Below are 20,542 nucleotides of genomic sequence, written 5' to 3'. Positions count from 1 at the left end.
GAGGAGGACAGCACCACACGGGAAGGATGCTCAGCACAAGCAGGAGGGCTTTTCTCCAAAGGAGGGTTGGAGAAAGGGAAGTGAGGGGCTGATTCCCACAGGGAACGTGCTCTTCATTCCTCGAGAGGAGAATTGGGAAGAGCCAGAAGAGCTGGCAGGGCTGGCACAGGAACCACAGTGGGAGTGAGGGGAAAACAGCACAGGCTGGGATCCCATATTCTCTGGTGGCTCTGAAGCTGCTGGGATGGTTTTTAGGATGGATCAGATCCTAGGAAGGAAAACATGGAGCTAAGCCTGGTGTGTGCTGGATCTGGCCTGGCTGTCTGTGCTCTCAACCCCAACCAGAAAAGATGAGGATCTCTCCTTCCTGGGACTTTTCACTTCCATAAATAAATTTTTATTACCTTTTCCTGGATCAACACCAAGCCTTTGGTGTCAAACTGTCTGGGAATTGGTACTGAATTTTTATTTAACTTGTCCAGGCATTTCGAATCCTTTAACCCTGGACAATGACATGGATTAAGCAAGACTTGCTCAGCTGAGATTAATAACTCCTAAACTCAGTTTTTTTTGTGAAAGGAGCTCATCACCACCTGAACATTCCCTTACCTGGCTGCTACAGCAGCAGTTCAGTTCCCTGTAATTGCTTCCTGAGATTTAATTGTTTCCAAACAATGAAAACACTCACAGAAAGAACACTGCACATTCATCCTGGAGGCTTTAGGGAATATATTTTGACTTCAGTTATAGTTAAATGGCAGCAGAGTCTAAAGTCAAATTGTTTATTTAATTAGCTGCCATATATATCATATTAATAATTAGTGTCCCTCTCCTGCTGAAATTCAGATTATTGCTCTGAAAGGGGGGGGGGAAATAATAATGGGCAGGATTTGAGAGAAGGTGTAAAGGCAAATCCTCTGCTCCAGTCTGTTCCCTGGACAGGAGCTTTGGCTCTAAGAAATTACAGAAATTACAGATTTACACCCCTTGGGGCACTCCAACTGATGTGAAGCTGAATTTTGTGGCTGCTCTTTCCCTGCTGAGCCAGCCAAGGTGGAGCCCCACAGGTAAATCCCTTTGGGAGGACTCTGGGCGTGTGTTGGTGCAGATTCCCTGTCCCACATCACCATCACATCCCTGCTTTTCACCTTTCCTGCCTCTAAAACGGGTCAAGGAGGAGCAGGGGACATTCCCTGTGTCCCCAAGCGTGGCCTTTAACTACACCCTCACTCCTGGGACATTCCTGCTGCTTCCCAGCATCCAGGGGCTGCTCCAGGATAACTGCAGCCATGGGAGATGCTGGAAATCACAGGGAGCTCTGGAAATCTGCTTTGCAACCTGAGCTGAGCTCTTGGAAAGGACAGTGCCCCTAAATTTAAGGAATCCCTTGAAGAGTAAGAACCACCAAATTCCCCGTTATCCATCCCCACGTTATTAAATGCAGGGGCTCCAGCAGCAAGGAGCAAAATAGAAGGAAAAAAGGGAAATAAGTCACCCTGTCCTAAGGCTCTGCCTCTTTCCCTTCACCTGCACTGCTCCCAGCCTAATCTGCCAATGGATTTACGGCGGGGATTTATTTAGGTCCCATCTCACCAAGTTCTCCCTCCCTAAATTTTTATTTTCCTCAGAGTGTTCAGCTTATAAACTGCTCTCCCTTGGCGTTTGGAGTATGGGGAGGAAGAGCCAGTGGGGCTAAAAGAAACTGGAGATTCAACCTGGATCTAATGGCAGCAATCTGACATCTTAGCAATAAATCTCCCTTATATTGTTTCCCGAAGACAGGGGAAAACAGGAGGGGGAAAAAAATTGATGCAGCATAGAAATGAAACAAAGCAGGAGCAGCTTCCCTTTCCTCACACCTCAGCCAGCTGAGGTGGTGAAATATAGATGTGAAATATATATATTTATAGATCCACAGCCTGCTCATCTCTCTCCACCGAGAGGCAAGGTGCAGACCTCTCAGGAAAGGAAATTTATCCCCTTTTTCCTGACACTGCCAGGTTGTCCTGAGGCTTCCCCCTCTCCAGGTAGACTCTGCAGCTTCCATCTGCTAAATGTTTAGCGGATATTTGGTTACACAGAAGGAGGGAGGTGAGCAGGCATCAATCTTGGTGAAAAAGGTGGCAGGAGGTGACATCTGCCCCCCTTTGCTGCAGGAGGCTGGGGTGGTGGAGTTGGCTGGAGGGAAAAAGGGGAAAATGGGGATATTTCAGCCCTGAGAGCCCTCATGTGAAAGTGGCAGGGAAAGGAAGATTAAGTTGCATTCAGATGGGAGTTCAGGCCATGCACAGAGTCACAGGGATCAAATCTGTGTCTGGAGAGAGAATTCCCAAACAAATCCAATCACGTTCCATGAGAACTGGGCAGCTGCAATGTGGTTTAACCTGGGAATGGCCTGGCAATTCCAGCAATTCCCAGGGGCAGGGTGGGCTCAGGACTGGCTACGAGCCCAGTGACCATGGAAATGCCAGGGTCGGGGTTGTTTTGTCACCAACACCTCGAGGTGCTGAAGGAGGGATGATTTTTTAGTGCTCAGGTGGGCAGTGAGTGCCTGGAACCTGCTTCCAACAGGGCTGAGGAGGGAGAGGCCATCCCAGCCTTGGGGCACAATTAACACTGACCCTTCCACCTGCTTCAGTCAGGGATAATTAACAACCTGTACCTGAGCAGCATGAGGGGTTTTCTGGATTAGGATCCAAGAAAAAGGATCAAACCAGGTAAAAAAAGATCTGGTGTCAGACACTCTGTGGAAAAAATAAAGGGCTGGATTCGAAGCAGAGATGCCATTCCATACCTGAACTAAAGGATGGAAGGAGGTTCTGCTTTCAAACATCCAATGCCAAAGGCTAAAGCAGCCCCCAGCCAGCAGGAAAAACAGATTAAATCCTGTCCTGCTCCACACCAAATCTGATTGCAGGGACAGGACTGGTGCAGAGAATCCTCAAACCTGGAGGCAAACCCAAGGGCACAGGGACAGGGTTGGATCTGGGGGTGAATATGGATTTATTTTCCCCTTTCTCCATGCAGGAACTGGGCAGATATTTGCATTTCTGGCTCACCTGGGCACGGCCATGACCTCGCAGGGATGGCAGGAAGGAGCTGTGCAGATGCCTGAAGAACTCAGTCACCAAACAGGATGGAAGAAGATACAAGTTGTTGACTTGTTTTGATTTCCTGAAAGATTTTATTATTTGTTACAATCTCCACTGTTTTATTTTTCCATAGGTAACACAGAAGAGTCAGTCAGAATTCTACACCGTGGCTGTTATTTGTTGTGAGCTGTTAGAGCTTTTTCATGTTCTATTTCATGGTTATAAATACATGATAGTTTAAAAAGGCGTTACCTCAACTTCCTGAGATGATCAGTGCTGATACATTCATTATATGACACGAATTTGTTCATTTTCTATGTTTTTATGGTTGACTTCTTACATGCTTTAACATCTTTTTCTAATTATCCAAAAGACACGTGTCATTTTAAGATCCTTCCCTGTATTTTCTAGCTGCTTAAGCATTTCATAACTACTATTGTTGAGAGCCTTGCTTTAAAAATTTTTTAAGGGACATCACTCCAGTTTAGAGCCTGTCCATGGAGAGATGGATCCAGGGAAATGCTGGAGACCTGAGCCAGGTAAAGGAGGGAAGGGATTATCCCTGAGGTGATGAAAGGAAATGCTCCTTCCAGGATCCCAGGCAGCAGAGATGGACAGGGAGAACCAGAACCACGACAAAACCCAGTGCTGGATGAGTCAGCAGCTGCTCCAAGGTTTTGCACTCTCACTTGGAAGCAGACTGCGGGGGTTTTAATCCAATAAACTTTGCTGTGACTAAAACTCATCCCAGATGAGCAGTGACACCAGGAGCACATCCCTCCTCCTGGCGGAGCAACTCTGGGTTTGTCTTGGACAACAAAATAATGAAGGTCAGGGGTTTTTATTAGCCTGCTGTCCACCTGCCTTCAAGTGCCTGATGAAAGTTCCCTCGAGCTTCACCTTGACCTTGGCTTCTCCTGCACATTCCTCAACTGTGGGTAATTATTTTCTACCCTTTGGGTTATGCTGAACCTGGTGAAGGGAACCTCCAAGAAAGGAGAGAGGGCTGATTTCTGGCTTGATTAATGAAGATAACCAACCCAATTTGTAATAACAGGGAGCTTCCTCCCACAGATGATTTCGATTTCATTCTTCAGTCGTGTCCCTCTGCTGCTGTTAGGCATGTAAATTTGAGCTGGAACATCCATCTAATTCCTGTGATAGATTCAGCTCTCTCGACTTCAGCACAGTGCTGCTGTCCCTGAGCATCTCCTTGCAGCTGAGGAATTGGTGCTGAGGGTTAATAATCAGAAATATTAAATAGCTGGCCATGAAATTTTCAGGAAAAAAAAACACCCCCCAGTATTTGGTCATTGTTTTGAATCGTCCATCCTGCAGCTGAGAGAACAGAACAAAACACTATTTAAAAACCTCTGCCATCTTCCCTTGTTTCTCTCTTGCTGGTTCTGTTTCACCAGGGGGAAAAAGGAGCACAGCTCACTCTATTTGCAGTCTTTACCAGGCTGCCTCTTGCAATATTCATGTAATACCTCTTTTCATATTTTTTAAGAGAAAGGAGTAAAAAAACCGAGCTGAGCTAGAGACATTTGAAATGATTTTTTGCAAGAAGAGAGAGCTGGAAGGTTTCTAATATGTCCCCCTGAATCTTGTTGCTCCTGTCCTACAGGTCTATGAAAACCTGTAAAGGCTTTGAGCATTTTTAAAAATAACAACACTGTGGGTTGCTTTGGGCAGGGAGGGGAGAGGGGAAGGAGCACAACTTTCTTTGAAGGTAGAAAACTCAAGTTGTGCCTGTGTTTTAGCTCCCTGCACATCCATCCCTGGTGCAGAGTGGATTATCCTGACCTTTTCTGCATCCTGCGTGCTGATTATCCAGCATTTCCCTTCCTCTGCTGGCTGTACCTGTCGGGAAGGGCTGGGATAGGCAGTCACTCAAACTGCAGAATCATGAAAAGGTCACCCCAGCAGCAGCCTCACTTCAGGGGCTGCAGCAGGCAGCAGGTTTTTGGTACCTCATCTTGGTGAGAGAGACCGTAATGAGGTCAGGAACCAGCACTGAAAAAAGGGCTGGAATAGGAAACTAAATATCCAAAACGTGCTGCAGTCCTGAAACCTTTCAGGGCTTTGATGGTCAGGGCAGAGAATCTGGTTCACAGCCCTGGTTTGTGCTGAGAAACTGAGAGAATTCTGCTGGGTGTGTTCAAAAATATCAATTTTCCTCCGTCAGGAAGGGAAAGGGAAACAGAGCTCAGGGCTGGCTTAACTGCAGCAGCCTTCAGGCTGGAATACTGAAATATTCCTGGGATAGAAGCACGGGTTGTGGGGAGATAGGAAAGCAGCTCCTCCATGCCCCTTTGGGAGGTGAGGTCAGGGTGGTGGGATGTGGCCGCTCCTTTCATTGGGAATTGTGATACGGGATGTGCAGGGCCCTTCATAAAGAACAGAGTCACAAACAGTTCGTGTCCAGCACGTCCATCTGCCCGGGAATATCAATAATTACGTGCTAAGGTGGCTGGTGGTAACCTGCTGAATCTCCTGGCTGAAGAAATTCGTGGAGGAACCTGACAACAACAACAACCCCTTGGGCTGAAAAACCCCAGAATCCCTTGACCACGTCTATAATTTGTCCATATTCCACACTGCAGCCCTGCCTTGCTCATCCTCTGGGTCTTATTTCAGCTGCCTTCCTCCCTACCACAGCTCCCTCTTCATCCTCCCACCCTTCCACTGCTGTGTCCTGATTCTCTTCTCCTCAGCCTGGAATCCCAGGATGGTTTGGGTTCCCTAGGAATGAAATGAGGAATCCTTATTTAAAATAATTCTTTTAAAATTAATTTTAAGATGATCCTTATTTTTTTTTCCCACTCCGTGCCATGGGCAGGGACATCTTCCACCATCCCAGACTGTTCCAAACCTCATCCAAGCTGTCCTTGGACATTTCCAAGGATTCAGGGGCAGCCACAGCTCCTCTGGACACTCAACAGGTGATGTGTTAAATACTAAATTTGGCTCCACAAGCCCCCATCCCTCCTCAGAGCAGAAATTCCCTGTTCTGGGCTCTACAAGAGCTCTGACCTGGCTCCAATCCTGGATGCTGATCCCAAACGTGGTGTAACAACCCTCCCTTACAAAATGCACCAGGCCCTTTCCCATGTCGAGGAAAAATAAATTAAAAGAAAAGAAAGAGAAGTGAAAAGTATAAAGGGGATTTCGTGGGATTTGAGTGCCAAACTCCAACAGGCTCTTCTGAAAATCCCAGCTTAAAGCAATAGATCTGTGTTCTTGCATTTCTTTCTCCTGATGTCAGTAATAACGGCTCCTGAATTAGTTTAAAGATCTGACATATTGCTCCAGGTTTTGTTTGTTCATTTATTTTCTGTGTTTTTATGCTCAAAAAGTTAATAAAGGGAAAATTCCTCTGCGAAAGAATGGAGGAAAGCAAAGATAAAGTCAGAAATAAAGGCCTGAATTTTCATCCCATTTAAATCCACTGCTGATAATTGAAGAGGAAAGCTGTTTTAAATGAAGGATCTATTGGAATGATTCTGTTTCTGTGTCCTCACTTACATCCTGTCTATTCCAGAAACAGGTTCAAATGCAGGGCTCTGGCAAAGTCCAAGTTTAACATTCAGCACAGGCTTCAAGTCCATTCACTCCAATGTGACTTTTTTTTATTTGGTAAAAGTTGAGCCTGACTCAAGGTCAGCAGAGTTGAAATTAGGTCTGGAGCAGAGAATCTGCTGAAGTGTTTTGCCTGGTCACTGCTTTTATTGCTCAGCCTGGCCCAGGAGGAGGCTGGGAAGGCACAAAATGTGCCGCAGTTTTCCCCATAAAAAAGTTCCAGAGGCCTCCTTAAAGTTTTCAAGTCAAATTATGGCTAAAAGGATTACGAGCTGAATTTCATCGGGATGAGACATCCAGGAGCTGAGGGCTCCCTGCTTTGTCTGGAGAGCCTGATTCATCCTGAGCTGTCCCTGTCACCCTCCGCCACCGCTGCAGCGTCCGGGCTGCTGCCGCATCCACTTTTCACTCTTGGGTTGCCAAAGGGATGAAAATAAAACAAGCCCTAAAACCACACCAAAGGCTCCGAGTTCAGTGTGTCAGGCTTTGATGCAAAGGAAGAGTTTCCAGAAAACCAGCAAGGAATTTCCCTGTGGGTTTGTTTTTCTGGGTTTTTTTTTTTTTTTTGTCAGTCCACTTGAAGAGAGCCAAGAGCTCAGGAGGCAGCACAGTTAAACCACAGTCCTGGCCACCAGCTCAGCCCTAAACTGAATTACTCCGAGTCTTCCCCACCTCTGGGGTCACCCCTGGAGCCCCAAATCCCTGTTAGCAGAGGAGCTGATCCTCAGCACAGCCCTGGCAGTGTCCAGGAGCCCCTTCACCTGAGGATTTAGGGACATGCTCACCCTTCCTGCTGCACAACCCCCTGAATGATCAAAAAAAATGCAGCCAGGGGTCCGAATAATAAAAACTCCCGACGTGTTATTAGTGCTGTCAATTTAGCCAGGGATGTTATGGCACGTGTGTCACCGAGAGAGACAGAAGCTATTATTGAAATGAGATTAGAAGCGTTTTTGAAACATCAACAGTGGCATTATAGTTGGTAACATTTCCATCTAAAATAGATGACATTGATGCTATACAATCAACAATGCCACTGGGAATACGATATAGAACTGAAGACTAGATTGTTTTACTCTGTATTGATTTTCCCTTAGTACTTTTTGATTAACTGTCAAATCAATTAGCTCCCGCCACCCAAACATCATATTTTTTGATGTCCCCCCTCAGAAACTCCCTGCTCAGGAGCAAACAACCCAGAGGAGCTCAAGTGCTCCAAAGTGCTCCGGAACAGAGGATTTGCAGGCAGAGATAAGTCCCCACAGTGAGCCTGCTTCTCCTCATCCTGCTGGAGTCCAGCCATGTTTTTATTGAATCAGGTTCTGAAGCTGTCTAAGGCACTGAGGGATCTGATTATAGCCTTGCCATGATGTCCTTTTAAAATAAAACGCGTGGCATTTTCATGGTGACATAATGTTCCTTCTGCTCGGCAGAGACAGTGTGGCTACAGGTTATTTGACCAGCTCTGCCTTCCCACATTATAGATCTATAGATCCATAAATCTATAAATCTATAAGTCTATAAATCTATAAATATATAGATCCATAAATATATAAAGTTATAAATCTGTAATTCTATAAATCTATAGATCTATAGGTCTATAAATCTATAAATCCATCCATACATCCATCCAAATTTCCCAGTCTCTACACAGCCACACTCTTTGATAATTTTATCTTTATCCCACAAAAGCTGTAGGGAAATGTTATTAAAGATGAGAATTAAGGAGAATCAGTGAGACGTCAGGGAATTTGGCCAAAGTCACAAAGAGTCCCCAAATCCATCTGGTTTTCCCAATTACAAGCCCCTCACCTGGACTGGAATGGTCAGGAGAAAGGGAAAAGAAAGTTTCCATCTGTGAAAGAGAAGCTGAGAACTCATCCAACAGCCTCACACCTGAGCAGTAATGACTGACAACTCAGGTCCAGACTGAGCCAAGATCCCAAATTTCAGGAGTTCAGAATCTTGCTGGACCTTGTTTTTCCCTACACTTTTTATTAACTAACCACTGTCTTGTTTCTACCCCTTCCTTTTGTTTCTCTAATTCAAACTGTGCTCACTGTGGGCTTTAGAAGTCTCCTGGGGATGCTGCGCCATCTCCTCTCTGCACAGGGCTGATCAAGGGGACAGTAAAGGAACATTTCCACCAGCAGTGGCTGTAGGGCCAGCTGTGATCAGCCCTGTTCCCGTGGGGTGCTGCAGCCACGCCAGCTCCAGCTGTGGTGTCCTGGCAGCCTGAATGGAGGTGGCAAGGCAGGGAAACCTCAGAGCCCCAGGGCAGTGCCAGGGACAGGCCCTGGGTGATTCCCAGTTCTGTGCTCTGTCCCTCGTGGTCAAGGCTTTGGGACAACACGCGAGAAATAAATAAAGATTAATGAAGACTCTAATAAAGACTCACAGTTCCACTAAAATCCACATCACCCAACCAACCCTACAAGGCTTCCTTTCCCTCCTGCCTGCTCCCCAGACCCCTCAGGAGGGACGAGGATCCCTGTCCAAGGCCGAGCTGCCCCAGTGCTGGGTGCAGGAGCCACAGTGGAACCAGCTGCTGCTGCCACGCCGCCAGCCAAGACTCTCATTTGTTTTGGCTGGCGCTGAGGAATCAGCTTAGGCATCTCTGAGAACAAAATGGTGCATGGAACCGGGCCAAGCTGCAAAAGATAAGAAGCAATAAGAGTCGCAACAGATTATTTGTCTGGTGAAACAGAAGGAGAATTCTATCAGGGGAGGAAAAAAACACCCCGCGAGCGGGTCCCGGTCCAGTGGCGCGAACAGAAATTCTGGTTGTGCAGCTCCTCCCGGGCTGCAGGACAGGTGCTGAGCTGCAGCTCTTCCTGGGGAGGAACAAACTGCTGCTGCCGAGGAGCAGAGACAGAGGAGGAGTGATTTCTGTGGGGAAGAGGAAGGCTCTGCAGTGACATGGCAACGCTGCCGGCGGGGCTGCAGGGGAGGATGTGAGGATCCAGCCAGAACAAACACGAGCAGCAGCGGCAGAAAAGGACTGCTGGGCTCTCCTGTGAGGCTGGGAAGGGAGCTGGGGTTGAAGATTAGCCACAAGTGATTCTCAGCCACGCAATTAATCTCTCTGGAACTGGACCGAGGATAAATCTTATCAGCTCCTGGTGTGTTTCAAAGAGATTGGGCCAGTTTTCCCTGTGGCTTGTGCGCAGGAGGGGAAAAGAGCAGGGAGTGTGAGTGAGAAGGGACACGACCAAACAGATCACAGAATCCCCAAGTGACCTTAAAGCTCAGCCAGTTCAGACACCTTCCTCCATCCCAGGCTGCTCCAAGCCCTGTCCAGCCTGGCCTTGGGCACTGCCAGGGATGGAGCAGCCCCATCTTCTCTGGGCACCCTGTGCCAGGGCCTGCCCACCCTCACAGGGAGGAATTTATTCCCAATATCCCATCTAAATCCACTGTCCTTCAGCTCAAATCCATCCCTTGTTGTCCTAGCACTGCATGCCTTTGGAAATCCAATCCAAAAGAGGAGAAAAATAGGGAATTCAGTAATCAAATCTAAGCTTAATGAGCAGTGAGTGAAGATTGGCACAAATGGAAGGATTAGGTTCTCACCTGACACACCCCAGGCTTGCTGAAATGGCCTTAAAGCACCTAAAGTAATTTTTATTCCATAAAAGGACCTAAAGTCATTTTTGTTCTATGTCACTCCCTTAGTCAAATGTAAACCTAACTTCAAAGTTAAGTTTAAAACTTAAAAACACTGATTTCCTTTTTTACAAAGTATTTTTTTAGAAAAAAATAAAATTTAAGATTTAACACCAAACCCATTACAAGTCTTCCCTTTCAGATCTCTGTTCATTCCAACCCAACCATCATCTGGGAAATAAAACCCAGAGAGGAGGCTCTGAGCAGGCACAGAACAACACCCACCTTCAGCCTAAACAACTGAATTTGCACATGTTTCGTGCTAAAAACCAAAGGAAAACACAATAGCAGTGCCTATCTTGGTTTCTCAGCTCCGTGAGAGGATGCAAGAAGACAGATTGCTCCTCCCTGTGAACCCAGGCTGCCTCAGTGTGCAGCATCTCTTAAAATTCAGGATGTTAAAGCCCTTATGATAAACACATCTCTGCAGCCAGAGGGATTTTTAATCTCCCTTGATTTACAGGCATTTCATTGCATTTGAGTATAACTTATTTTAATGGCATGGTGGAAATTGCAGCAGGGGCTAATTAGAGCAACTAAGTTAGTTAGATTTGTGTGCATTTGGAATACAGGCTGCATCTCTTTTTTTTTTAAGAGGATAATCTAAATGGATCACCCTGACCTGCAGAGTCTCCCTGTAGGTACCAGGACACTCCTGCACTTGTCTGAGGGAGGCAACTCCGTTGGAATTAGGGGACAAAGATAATTTATCCCTTGTGAGGGCCAGATCCTACAAATTTGTGGGCACCTCCCCTTCCCACAGAAATAGTGGGAGGTCTGGGCAGCTCAAAACCTGGCAGGACTGAACCTTGTGGAAAAAAAAAAAAAATCAAACCTCTGCTTTCACTGCCATGTCATTAATAGATGCTTGACGTGCCAGCAAGCCCCACTGTTTGGGATTTTTAAGCCTCACAGTCATGGTCTTAAACTAAATTACAAACCATTAGGCCTCAGCCAAACCTGACTTGCTTCAACACCACCAGGCTGGTTTGAATTTTTGTCTACTTGAGGTCGTAGTCTACAACTAATTCAAACCACATTGTGGAGGTCAACAAAGCTCTCCCTCTTGTCTTCTTCCCCAAGGTAAGTTCTCAGACCTAATCATCCTTGGGTCCCTCTACAGATCAAGAAGAGGAGCAGCTGTTTTGGGGGCACTGGGTTGTTCCCACCTGCATTTCAGGGTAAGGTGAGTCACATCTTACAAGAAGACCTTATTTCTGCATGACCAGATGGGAGGAGGAAACAAAGCATTGGCCAAGCACCATTCTGCTCTCTGCCACCATCCACTGACCCTCCCAAGCCTCTGTGGGCTCAATTCTAAGAAAATTATCTGACTTCTGACAGTTCCCTCATTTAAAAGAGGAAAGGGAAAAAAATCATCCCTGCATTCTGCTTTTTCAGGGTTTTCCCCACCTCACCCCAGAACAAGGAAAACCCCACCTGGGCTGAAGGAAAAAAGCTGGGGAGCATCTCTGATCCCCTTTGAAATTTCCACAGAAGGATTTCATTTAATTTTCCAGGCTCCTTTGCCTTTCTCCTGCAATAATGGCTGATATCATTTAGTGCAAAGCACAACGACAGCCATTAAAAATGGTTATTAGTCTGGAACTGCCTCCTTAATAGGAAACACACATGCTACACTCTGGGAGTTCAATGTTTTTTAATAGACTTCGAGGTAAATGCCACTGTGACCCTTTCTTTTTTTTTTTTTTTTTTTTTTTTTTTTTTTTTTTTTTTTTTTTTTTTTTTTCAGCAGGGAGGGAGAGAACTCGTTTCTTGGGCTGAGATTTTGCCCTTAGGCAGAGCCTTGGGCGGGAGGTGGAGCAGCTCCAGTGCTGCCCTGGGGAGGCACCGGAGCCTCTGAAATGCTCCTGCGGGGATGTGCAGCTGTGCTGCAGGATGCAGTTGGCACTCCAGCATCCCTGCTCGGCTGGTGCAGAGCAGCAGAGGCATGGCTCAGCAGACTGACAGCCTTCTCCTCCTCCTCCTCCTCCTTCCCCCAGGCGCGGCGGGACCTTTGCAGGGCTGGGCTGCCCTTCAAGGTGACCCTGGCAAAGCTGGGGCAGACACGGGATCTGCGGGTTCCTGGGCTGAGCCCAGCTCCTGTGCCTGGCCAAATGCCCCGTCTGGAGCGTGGAACACTGAAATTCCTGCCTTGGGGAAGAGTAAAACTGCGTTTGCCAACCTTCAGCAGGCTGAAATATCTCTGTGATGTGAGACTGCACATCAACGATTAGGCGTAACATCAGTAACAGGGTTTTTTTATTTTATTTTATTTTATTTACTTCCCTTCTGCTGCCACACCTGAACTTGCTGTTTAAAAGCAGAATCTTGAGACCCTTTAAATGCAAATAGTGAAAGCACCATCTCCGCTGCAGTGTAAGGAGCTGGGGGCTGCTTGACCTGATGGAAAGTCTCTAAATCCACGGCACCTCCAGCTCTTCACCTCACCCAACAAACATATCCCCCTTCCTCAAAGCCTATTTCACCAACTGGGGATTCTATTTGCATGGCCAGGGAATCTCTAATGCCTATCTGATGTTTGCACTGGGGTTTGTTGTTGTTTTTTTTTTGCTCCTTTCATCACCTTATAAAGGCCACACAATGATTGCGTGATGCCGAGACTTTTGACAGATGTAACATATGTGCAACAATATTTATCATTTATTTAGCATGCTGGGCAGAGCGGCTGGCAAGGCTCTGCCATGCCTGACTTAAAGGCTGCTGGCATTTCCATTAGATAAAATCCCATCATGCAGGGGGTTAAGAATTCAGGCATTTCAAATCGCATCAGCCTGAATCATGATTCAAATCAGAAAAGCCAGTTTTTGGTTCACTAAGGGCTGACAGAGTGGGGCTGGATGGGGGGGAGGGTCAGGAATGGATGGCAGGTCACGAATATGTTCTTCTTTCTCAACGGATGACCAGGCTAATGCAGCCTGGGTTTTCAAATAACTGGGGGAGAGGAGGGTTCTGCCCAGCTCCGAGGAGCTCTCTGATCCATGGCAGCCTTTCCAAAGGTGTGCTGGTCTCTGCACAAAAAGATGGGCAATACTGAGAGTCAGTGAGACATCAGGGAATTGGCCCAAAGTCACAAGGAGTCCTCAAACCCATCTGGTTTTCCCAATTCTAAGCCCTTCAATCTGGGCTGGAATGGTCAGAATAAAAGGAAAAGAAGGTTTCAGTCTGTGAAAGAGAAGCTGAGAACTCATCCAGCTCCTGCAACAGCCTCACACCTGAGCAGTGATGACTGACAGCTCAGATCCAGACTGAGCCAAGTTCCCAAATTTCAGGAGTTCAAAAACTTGCTGGACCTTGCTTTTTCCTTTTTATTCATTAACCAGAGTCTTGTTTCTACACCCATCTCCCTGCCCTGCTGCTCCAGCCACTCTTGGTGGAAGCAGACAGGAGCCAGTAGTCATCCCCTTTGAAAACTCATTGCAAACCATCTGAGAGTTGTGTTTTAAGGAGCAAGCACCTGCCAGACACGGGAATTCTCCTGCTCTGCACCCAGCTCCTGCAGATCTCGGGAACAGAGAGGAAAATCTGTCCTGAAGCAGCAAGGCCACGACAGCCAGAGCAGCCCCAGGTCGAGCTCAGGAGCTCAACATCCAAATCCTCTGGGCTGTCTCAGTGTCTGCCAGGTGTGACTGACACTTCAGACCCCAAAATCAGCTCCCAGTGCAAACACCCTTCCTTTAGCCAGCCTTAAAATCAACATTTAATTTACGTGTTTAACAGTAATTTCAATTAATTTCCTTTTTCAAGGAAAAAGGGATTAAAGATCCCACCCAAACAACCAAGGACTGCCAGCTCCTCCTGACCCTGACCTCCTGAAGAGTAAGAAGGGGAGTCCTTTAACTTCTGCCCAGTTGCAGCTCTCCCCGTTCTCACGGAGCAGCAACATACCACACATTTCATAATTAGGGCGAGAGGCAGAGATAAGGCCGTGGGGCTGAGCACATGAAAGGAATGTGCTGGGTGTGGGGAGATGGTGCTGAAAGGAGGAAGAGTTTTCTGTGGGCTGGAAAAGGCTCTGGGAGAGCGGGGTTATGGAAGGGGGAGCTGCGTGTGCCAGCGGGAAGGCGCACGTGTGGCAGGGAAAAGGGGCTGGTTTCCCTGCCAGTCCTGCTTTCCAAGGATTAAAGAGAGGCTGGTAAAAATCCTGAAGTCCAGGACACACGTTTTGGGAGGGGATTTGGCATCCAGGTAAAAGAAACAAGTGCCCTACAGTCGGAGGGACACAGCCAGGGCGGCTGCCCCTGAGTCCTGCAGACCTGGCTTGGGGTGAAGAGAAGAATTGGGATTTTTCCCTCTGGCCATTCTACACAAATCCACCTCGAGGTAATATTTACGAAGCCCACTCTGCATTCTGGAGGGCTTTTGTGTTTGTTTGGTTTGAAAAGCCCTGGTTTTGGCAGCAGGGCCGAGGAAACCACACATTTTTAACAAGATTCCAAAGCGAAAAGAGACCTCGGCACTGAGCACAACAGCACACAACGGTGGCAGAGCATTATTTGCTGAGTAAATCCAGAAAAAAAAAAAAAAAAACAAAAAAAAACCAGCCAGGAAATATGAAAATACAGCAACACAAAACCTGAAAATTCTGATTTTTATCCTGGTCTCTGCTGCCTGTGGATGACCTTTGGCGAGCCACTCGATGTCTTTGTGCCACTCTTGCTCCTCAGACCTTGGGTTTGTTTCTCCCGACTCAGGCTCTGGGCTCTGAGCCCACAGCTCTGGCCCTGCTGCCCTCCTGACCTTTGTGGGCACTCACAGCTGCTCCTGGAGCACCAATAAATGTCTGCATTCAACAGTTCACCTTCAGCCCACGACGCTCCCTGACCAAAGAGGAGACTGAGATAATCCCAATATTACCGGCTGATATTATTCCTGTTAAAATTCCTGGGTGGGAGTAAATACATATTAACCTTAAAAAGACCCAGCCCATCTGATTTTTTTTAGTTTTTTTGCTGGTTTAGGTATTAGAATTCAGGCCAGAGTATCAGGTGTGGAAGCAGGGAGTTGCTCCTTTGTCTGGGATAAAAGCCACTCTCCTGATTTTACACCACTGCAGCATCCCAGGCTTTGTTCCACAGAGCCTCACGTAGATCCCTGCCGGTGATAAACTGGCAAGGAACGACCTAAAAGTGCTTCTTTTTTCCTTTCTTTTTTTTTAATATCTATTGAAATGCTGTGCTTGTACCTGCCAGCCCTTCTGCTGGGGCTTTGCTCCTCCAGCAGCACAAAGAGCTCCTTCCAAAGCCTCCCATTTTCCTAACAAAAGCAGCACATGAACCCCCTTCTCTCAATGGTGGGGAGCATTTTCCTAAAATCAATCAGCCTCTATTATTCGCTCCAAGCCCGATCTTCATTGTCTACTTCTTCCTCCGGAGGCCGATTTCTGCCAGGTAGAAAATTAAGTTTCCTTCACTTTTCTTCCCCCTACACAATTTTTCAGTGTTTCGGCACGGTTGTTCGGTGTGGGAAAGCGACTTCCTGTCTCAATAAACAAGTGCACACAAGGCTTTTTCTGGACACATAATGGGCTCTTTTTTTTTTTTTTTTCCTTTTTTTTTTTTCTTTTTTTTTTCTTTTTTTTTTTTTCTTTCTTCTTTTTTTTTTTTTATTTTATACAAAAAATCATTCCACACTTAACACATCAATGAAGCCACTTAAGCTCTACTGCATCTGAATTAAAGGGGGAATTGTGTGATCAAAGAGTGTGAAGGAACCACACATGGAGTTCTTCAGACACTTTACTTTTGTTACATTTGATACATAACAAACCCAATAAATATGCTTATCCCAGTAGCCCATTTCATTATCTCATATCCTTATGTTTAAGAGCATTTCCTTTAAGAGCTGCTCTTTCTCCTTTGGGTTTTTTTTGTTTTGTTTTTCAGCATCATGGTTTTGAGGGGGTTTATTTTAAATGAAGATGCTAAAAAGAGAGAGAAAAGAGAATCCAGGGTGTTTTTTGGTTTTTTTTTCCTCTAGGTGTGCTCAAACAAGACCAAAAAAAAATCCATCTCCATTCAGTTTTTCCCTGGACATATTTATTCACGTGAGAACACAGCCACAAGTGCATTAAACTCGGTTATTAGAGGCAAGATTTGCATAAGGAATGTTTCCTAAAATTCTTCACAATAATTCTCCACAAATTTCTCCCCCTTCCCTCCACCATAGATCGAATCACTGGGAAAAAAAACAGAATTTTGTACATTGATGCTTCCAGTGCTAAGAATAATTACCTATTTGCAGCTAAATTATTAAAAAATAATGAAGATTGGAGCCTGCCCATTTTTTATTTTTTTTCCCTGTCGTTTCACATGGAAGTGACCAATTTCTCTGGCCAACGAAGAAGCTGCGAGGTCGGAATTTTTGGGGAATTGCTGATCATTTGTAGCCAGCAGTGACATGTGGCTGGTCAAAGAGCTGTCAGAGCTCAGCCAAAATGGGACCTTGCTCAATGAGCTGCGGGTTTGGGGCGTGATTTTTTTTTTACCCACAGATGGACAAATCCACTGGCCCTGAGAGGAATCTGTATTTCCAGAAGGAATTACAATAGGATTTCTGCTGGAAATCGCAGGCCCAAAACTGTGTTTAATCCAATCTACCACAACCATGGCAAAAGCAGCCACCGAACCTCCTGGATAACTTCTTTGGGAGGAAATGACAGGTGCTTTTAGCAGAGCTGCTCATTAAAAGGCATTTTTAAAACATATATTTTTAAATCGCCTTTGCATCTTTTTTGTTTTTTCCCAGCTTCTCCTCCACTTTCTCCAAGGAGTCCTGACAGAAATGCTCAGGACAGGAGGTTTTACATCCCCAGAAATGGTGAGATCAGCCCCTGTTTGCTGCCACACACGAGACGGGCTCCTTTTGCTTTTTTTTAAAAAACAAATAAAGAAGAAAATGATCCTTGCCCTAAAAATCATGGATTGAACTGAACATATCCAAATGTTTCTCACGTGCAGCAAAGGCAGAGGTGGGGGGAAAAAAGCACCTGAACCACCAGGAAAAAAAAAAAACAAAAAACAAAAAACAAAACAAAACAAAACAAAACAAAAACAAAAAAAAAAAAAAAAAAACAAAAAACAAACAAAAAAAACCACCCAAAAACCCCAAAACCAACAACAACAACAAAAAACACCCACCAAAAAACAAAACAAAAAATATCACCCAAAAAAACCAAACAAAAAAACCCAAAAAAACCCCAAAACCACCAAAAAACCCCCCAAACCCTCCAAAAAAACCCCCCCCAAAAAACAACAACAACAAAAAAAAAACCCACAAAAAAACCCCCAACCAAAACAAACAAAAACTCCCCAAAAAACTCAAAAGAAACTTAATAAAATATCTTTTCTGCTCTGTTTAATTCCTATCAGTAAATATCTCGACAAATATGCTTTTGTGATGAGCAGGGCCTGGTTGGAGCTGCCTTTGTTTCGAGGCTTCCCAAATCAAAACAAGCCAAGAAAACCACCCCCTGCCAGCAGGGACGGGGCTCCGCTCCTAAGTAGGGCACATCCCTCTCCCCATCCCAGCCACAGCTCCCACCAAGGCAAAAATTGCAATATTTGACCTCCACCACAAGCTGGAAATTCTTTTTATATCTCAGAGACCTCCAGGTTTCTGGTCATAGAGTCCTGGTGGCCAATTTAGCAATGTTTATCCATAAAACAGCTCCTGGAGTCGTGGGAATCTGTGACAGCGTCAAAAGGAGGAGTGGATAGAGGGAGATGATTTAACACTCGTGGTTGAGGAGGAAAATCAGGTCAAAAAAGCCTGAAGAGAACCAAGAATGTCAAAAAGGTAGAAGGCAAGGAGAAGTTTTGGGTGTTACTTTTGTGATCTCCTCCTTTTTCAGAGTCAGGAACTGGGGCACCTGACACTCAGCTCTGGAATTGCTTCAGGTCCCAACCCTACACCAATATCTCATTTTATTTTTACCAGGAAAGTGCCTGATGAGGAGGGGAAAGAGAATCAAGGCCAGCAGCCTGGCTGATAACTAAAAATTAATGCTAAAATATCAACCCAAACTGCCACACTCATCCTTTGATTGTGGCACACAGGGAAACCTCTATTTGTAGTAGTGGGATCAACAAAACCAAGAAATTTTCTATATTTCTCCTCCTTCAGTTGCTTTTTTTTTTTTTTTTCTAAATTATTATTATTTTAATGCAAATCCACACTGGTCATTAGATCAAGAATTGGGGATTTATTTAGCAGCAGCTGGGTGGTAAAATCCTGCGCTGAGTCCCTTAAACTTCATCCCATTTATTGGTGATGGGGAATATCTGTCCCACACACTTCCATGCCTAAAATTATTTGCATGAAACAAATAGGAAGAACAGAAAAACATCCCAAGTATTTTTTATTACTTTTTATTCCCCTCATGGTTGAAATCCTCATCCAATTTTGGATTTCTGCCTCATTTTCTGAACAGGAGCTTTTAAAGGTGACCGTGCTGGGTGTGGCTTTAATAATATTTTCTCCTGAGAAGAAATGTTCTGGGGAAAATTAAAAGAGAAATGATCAATTAATAGCTTTTAAAGCAGCCTGATTGCAAGAATTTGAGGGGAAAAGGTGGAAAGGCTGAAAAAATTGCCTGAAATCTTTGCCAAAACACTTAAATGGTAATGAAACAAAGCAGCATTTGGGTGTTTTTTTACAGATTTAATTGAGAAAAGAGACCTCAAAGACCCACTAATTCTTCCCTAAATCACTGCAGATATTTATTTTGGCAACACATTGGACCTAACGATTAAACCAATTCCCCAACCAGAAATTTTTAATCTTGATGGAAACTGGGGAGCAAATTTCCAAAAGGAAGAAGTGGATTTTTGAATGGGGCCATTTGGTTTTTTCTGCTGCATGAAATAAAGTTTCCCTCATTGTCTTAATTCAATTAAATTTAAAACCTGCCCTGGGAGAAGCCTGAAAAAAAAAAATAGAAAAGTTGTCTTGATGTATAAAATAAGGTATTTCTATGGCTTTAAAAACTCCTAAAAATCTACCAGGTAGACAAAAAATGGTTTTGATGTGGAAGGGAAGATTTATTTCAGCTTTTAAAGCTCTTTCTGAAAGTCTAAGTGTAGCCTGGAAATGTCGCATTTTCCCTTGACACTTTACAATGGATCATTTGAGTCCCTGAGTCCAAAATCCTTAATTTTTTTGAGCTGTAGCCACCTTTTCTCATACAGGAGAAATATAATCAGGGATTAGGGCAGTGCCTTTCACTAACATTTCCTAATTTCAGATATTTTTAGGCTGGACATGTTAGTACTGCCACCAGAATAGAAATAAATTTATTTTCATGGCAATTCTTGGCAGAAAGGGAATTCCAGCAGCCTCCTTTGCTCCAATGTAAGAGATGCCACAAAAATCCTCCTCACCAACATCATCACAAAATAAAAAAAAAAAAACAGAACTCCCAGGCAGGCTGGACTAAAGGAGGTCAGATCCTGGGTCAATTTGTTGGTTTGGGGTGAGCAGAAACCTTAGGGACACACATGGTGTCCCCTGCCCTAAAGGAACACTATTCCATCCTGGAAATAAATTCCTCATAGATCACTGGCACAGCCCATGGCAGTGGCTGGAAATCAGACCTAAAATCTGGAGGTCATAATGAGATTAAAATGAGTTATAACACCTCAGAGAGGAGTAGTAAAAGTAGATAAAAATTCAGGTTTTTTTCCTTGAGGAGAATAGTCCCAACCAGATCCGGGATTGCCAGGATGGCACAGCTGAGGTATTTTTGTACCATTCAATAAAAAAGCCACTGTCACCACCCTGTCCTTCACAGATGTCCCTCAACTCTCCAACGACCCTTTCCACGTGCTTTGCACTGCATTTTAGCTGATTTAAAAGAAAATAATTAAAAGTGTGTTGTTTCAGTGCCTCTAGAGAAAGATGTTGGCTGTTAGCACTGAAATAAGACTGAGAAAAGGTGGATCTGGACCTGAACCTTCAGTGGAGCTCCTGAAAGCCGTGATTTTTGAAGGAAAAAGAGCCCAGAAATGTGTACTTTATATAACACAGAGCAAGGAGAACCCTCCTCCTGCTGCTCCACATCTTCATCTCACTTCCAGCACAGCCTGGGTCACCTCAAGGGAAGATTTGCAGCCCAGGATATAACTCATGATGAGCTAAAAGTGGGAATCCGAGCCATGGCATTTTAATTTCAGACATATCCA

The sequence above is a fragment of the Sylvia atricapilla genome, chromosome 23, assembly GCF_009819655.1.
Source record: "Sylvia atricapilla isolate bSylAtr1 chromosome 23, bSylAtr1.pri, whole genome shotgun sequence".
Lineage (NCBI taxonomy): Eukaryota > Metazoa > Chordata > Aves > Passeriformes > Sylviidae > Sylvia > Sylvia atricapilla.
This window is presented reverse-complemented; position numbering follows the sequence as displayed.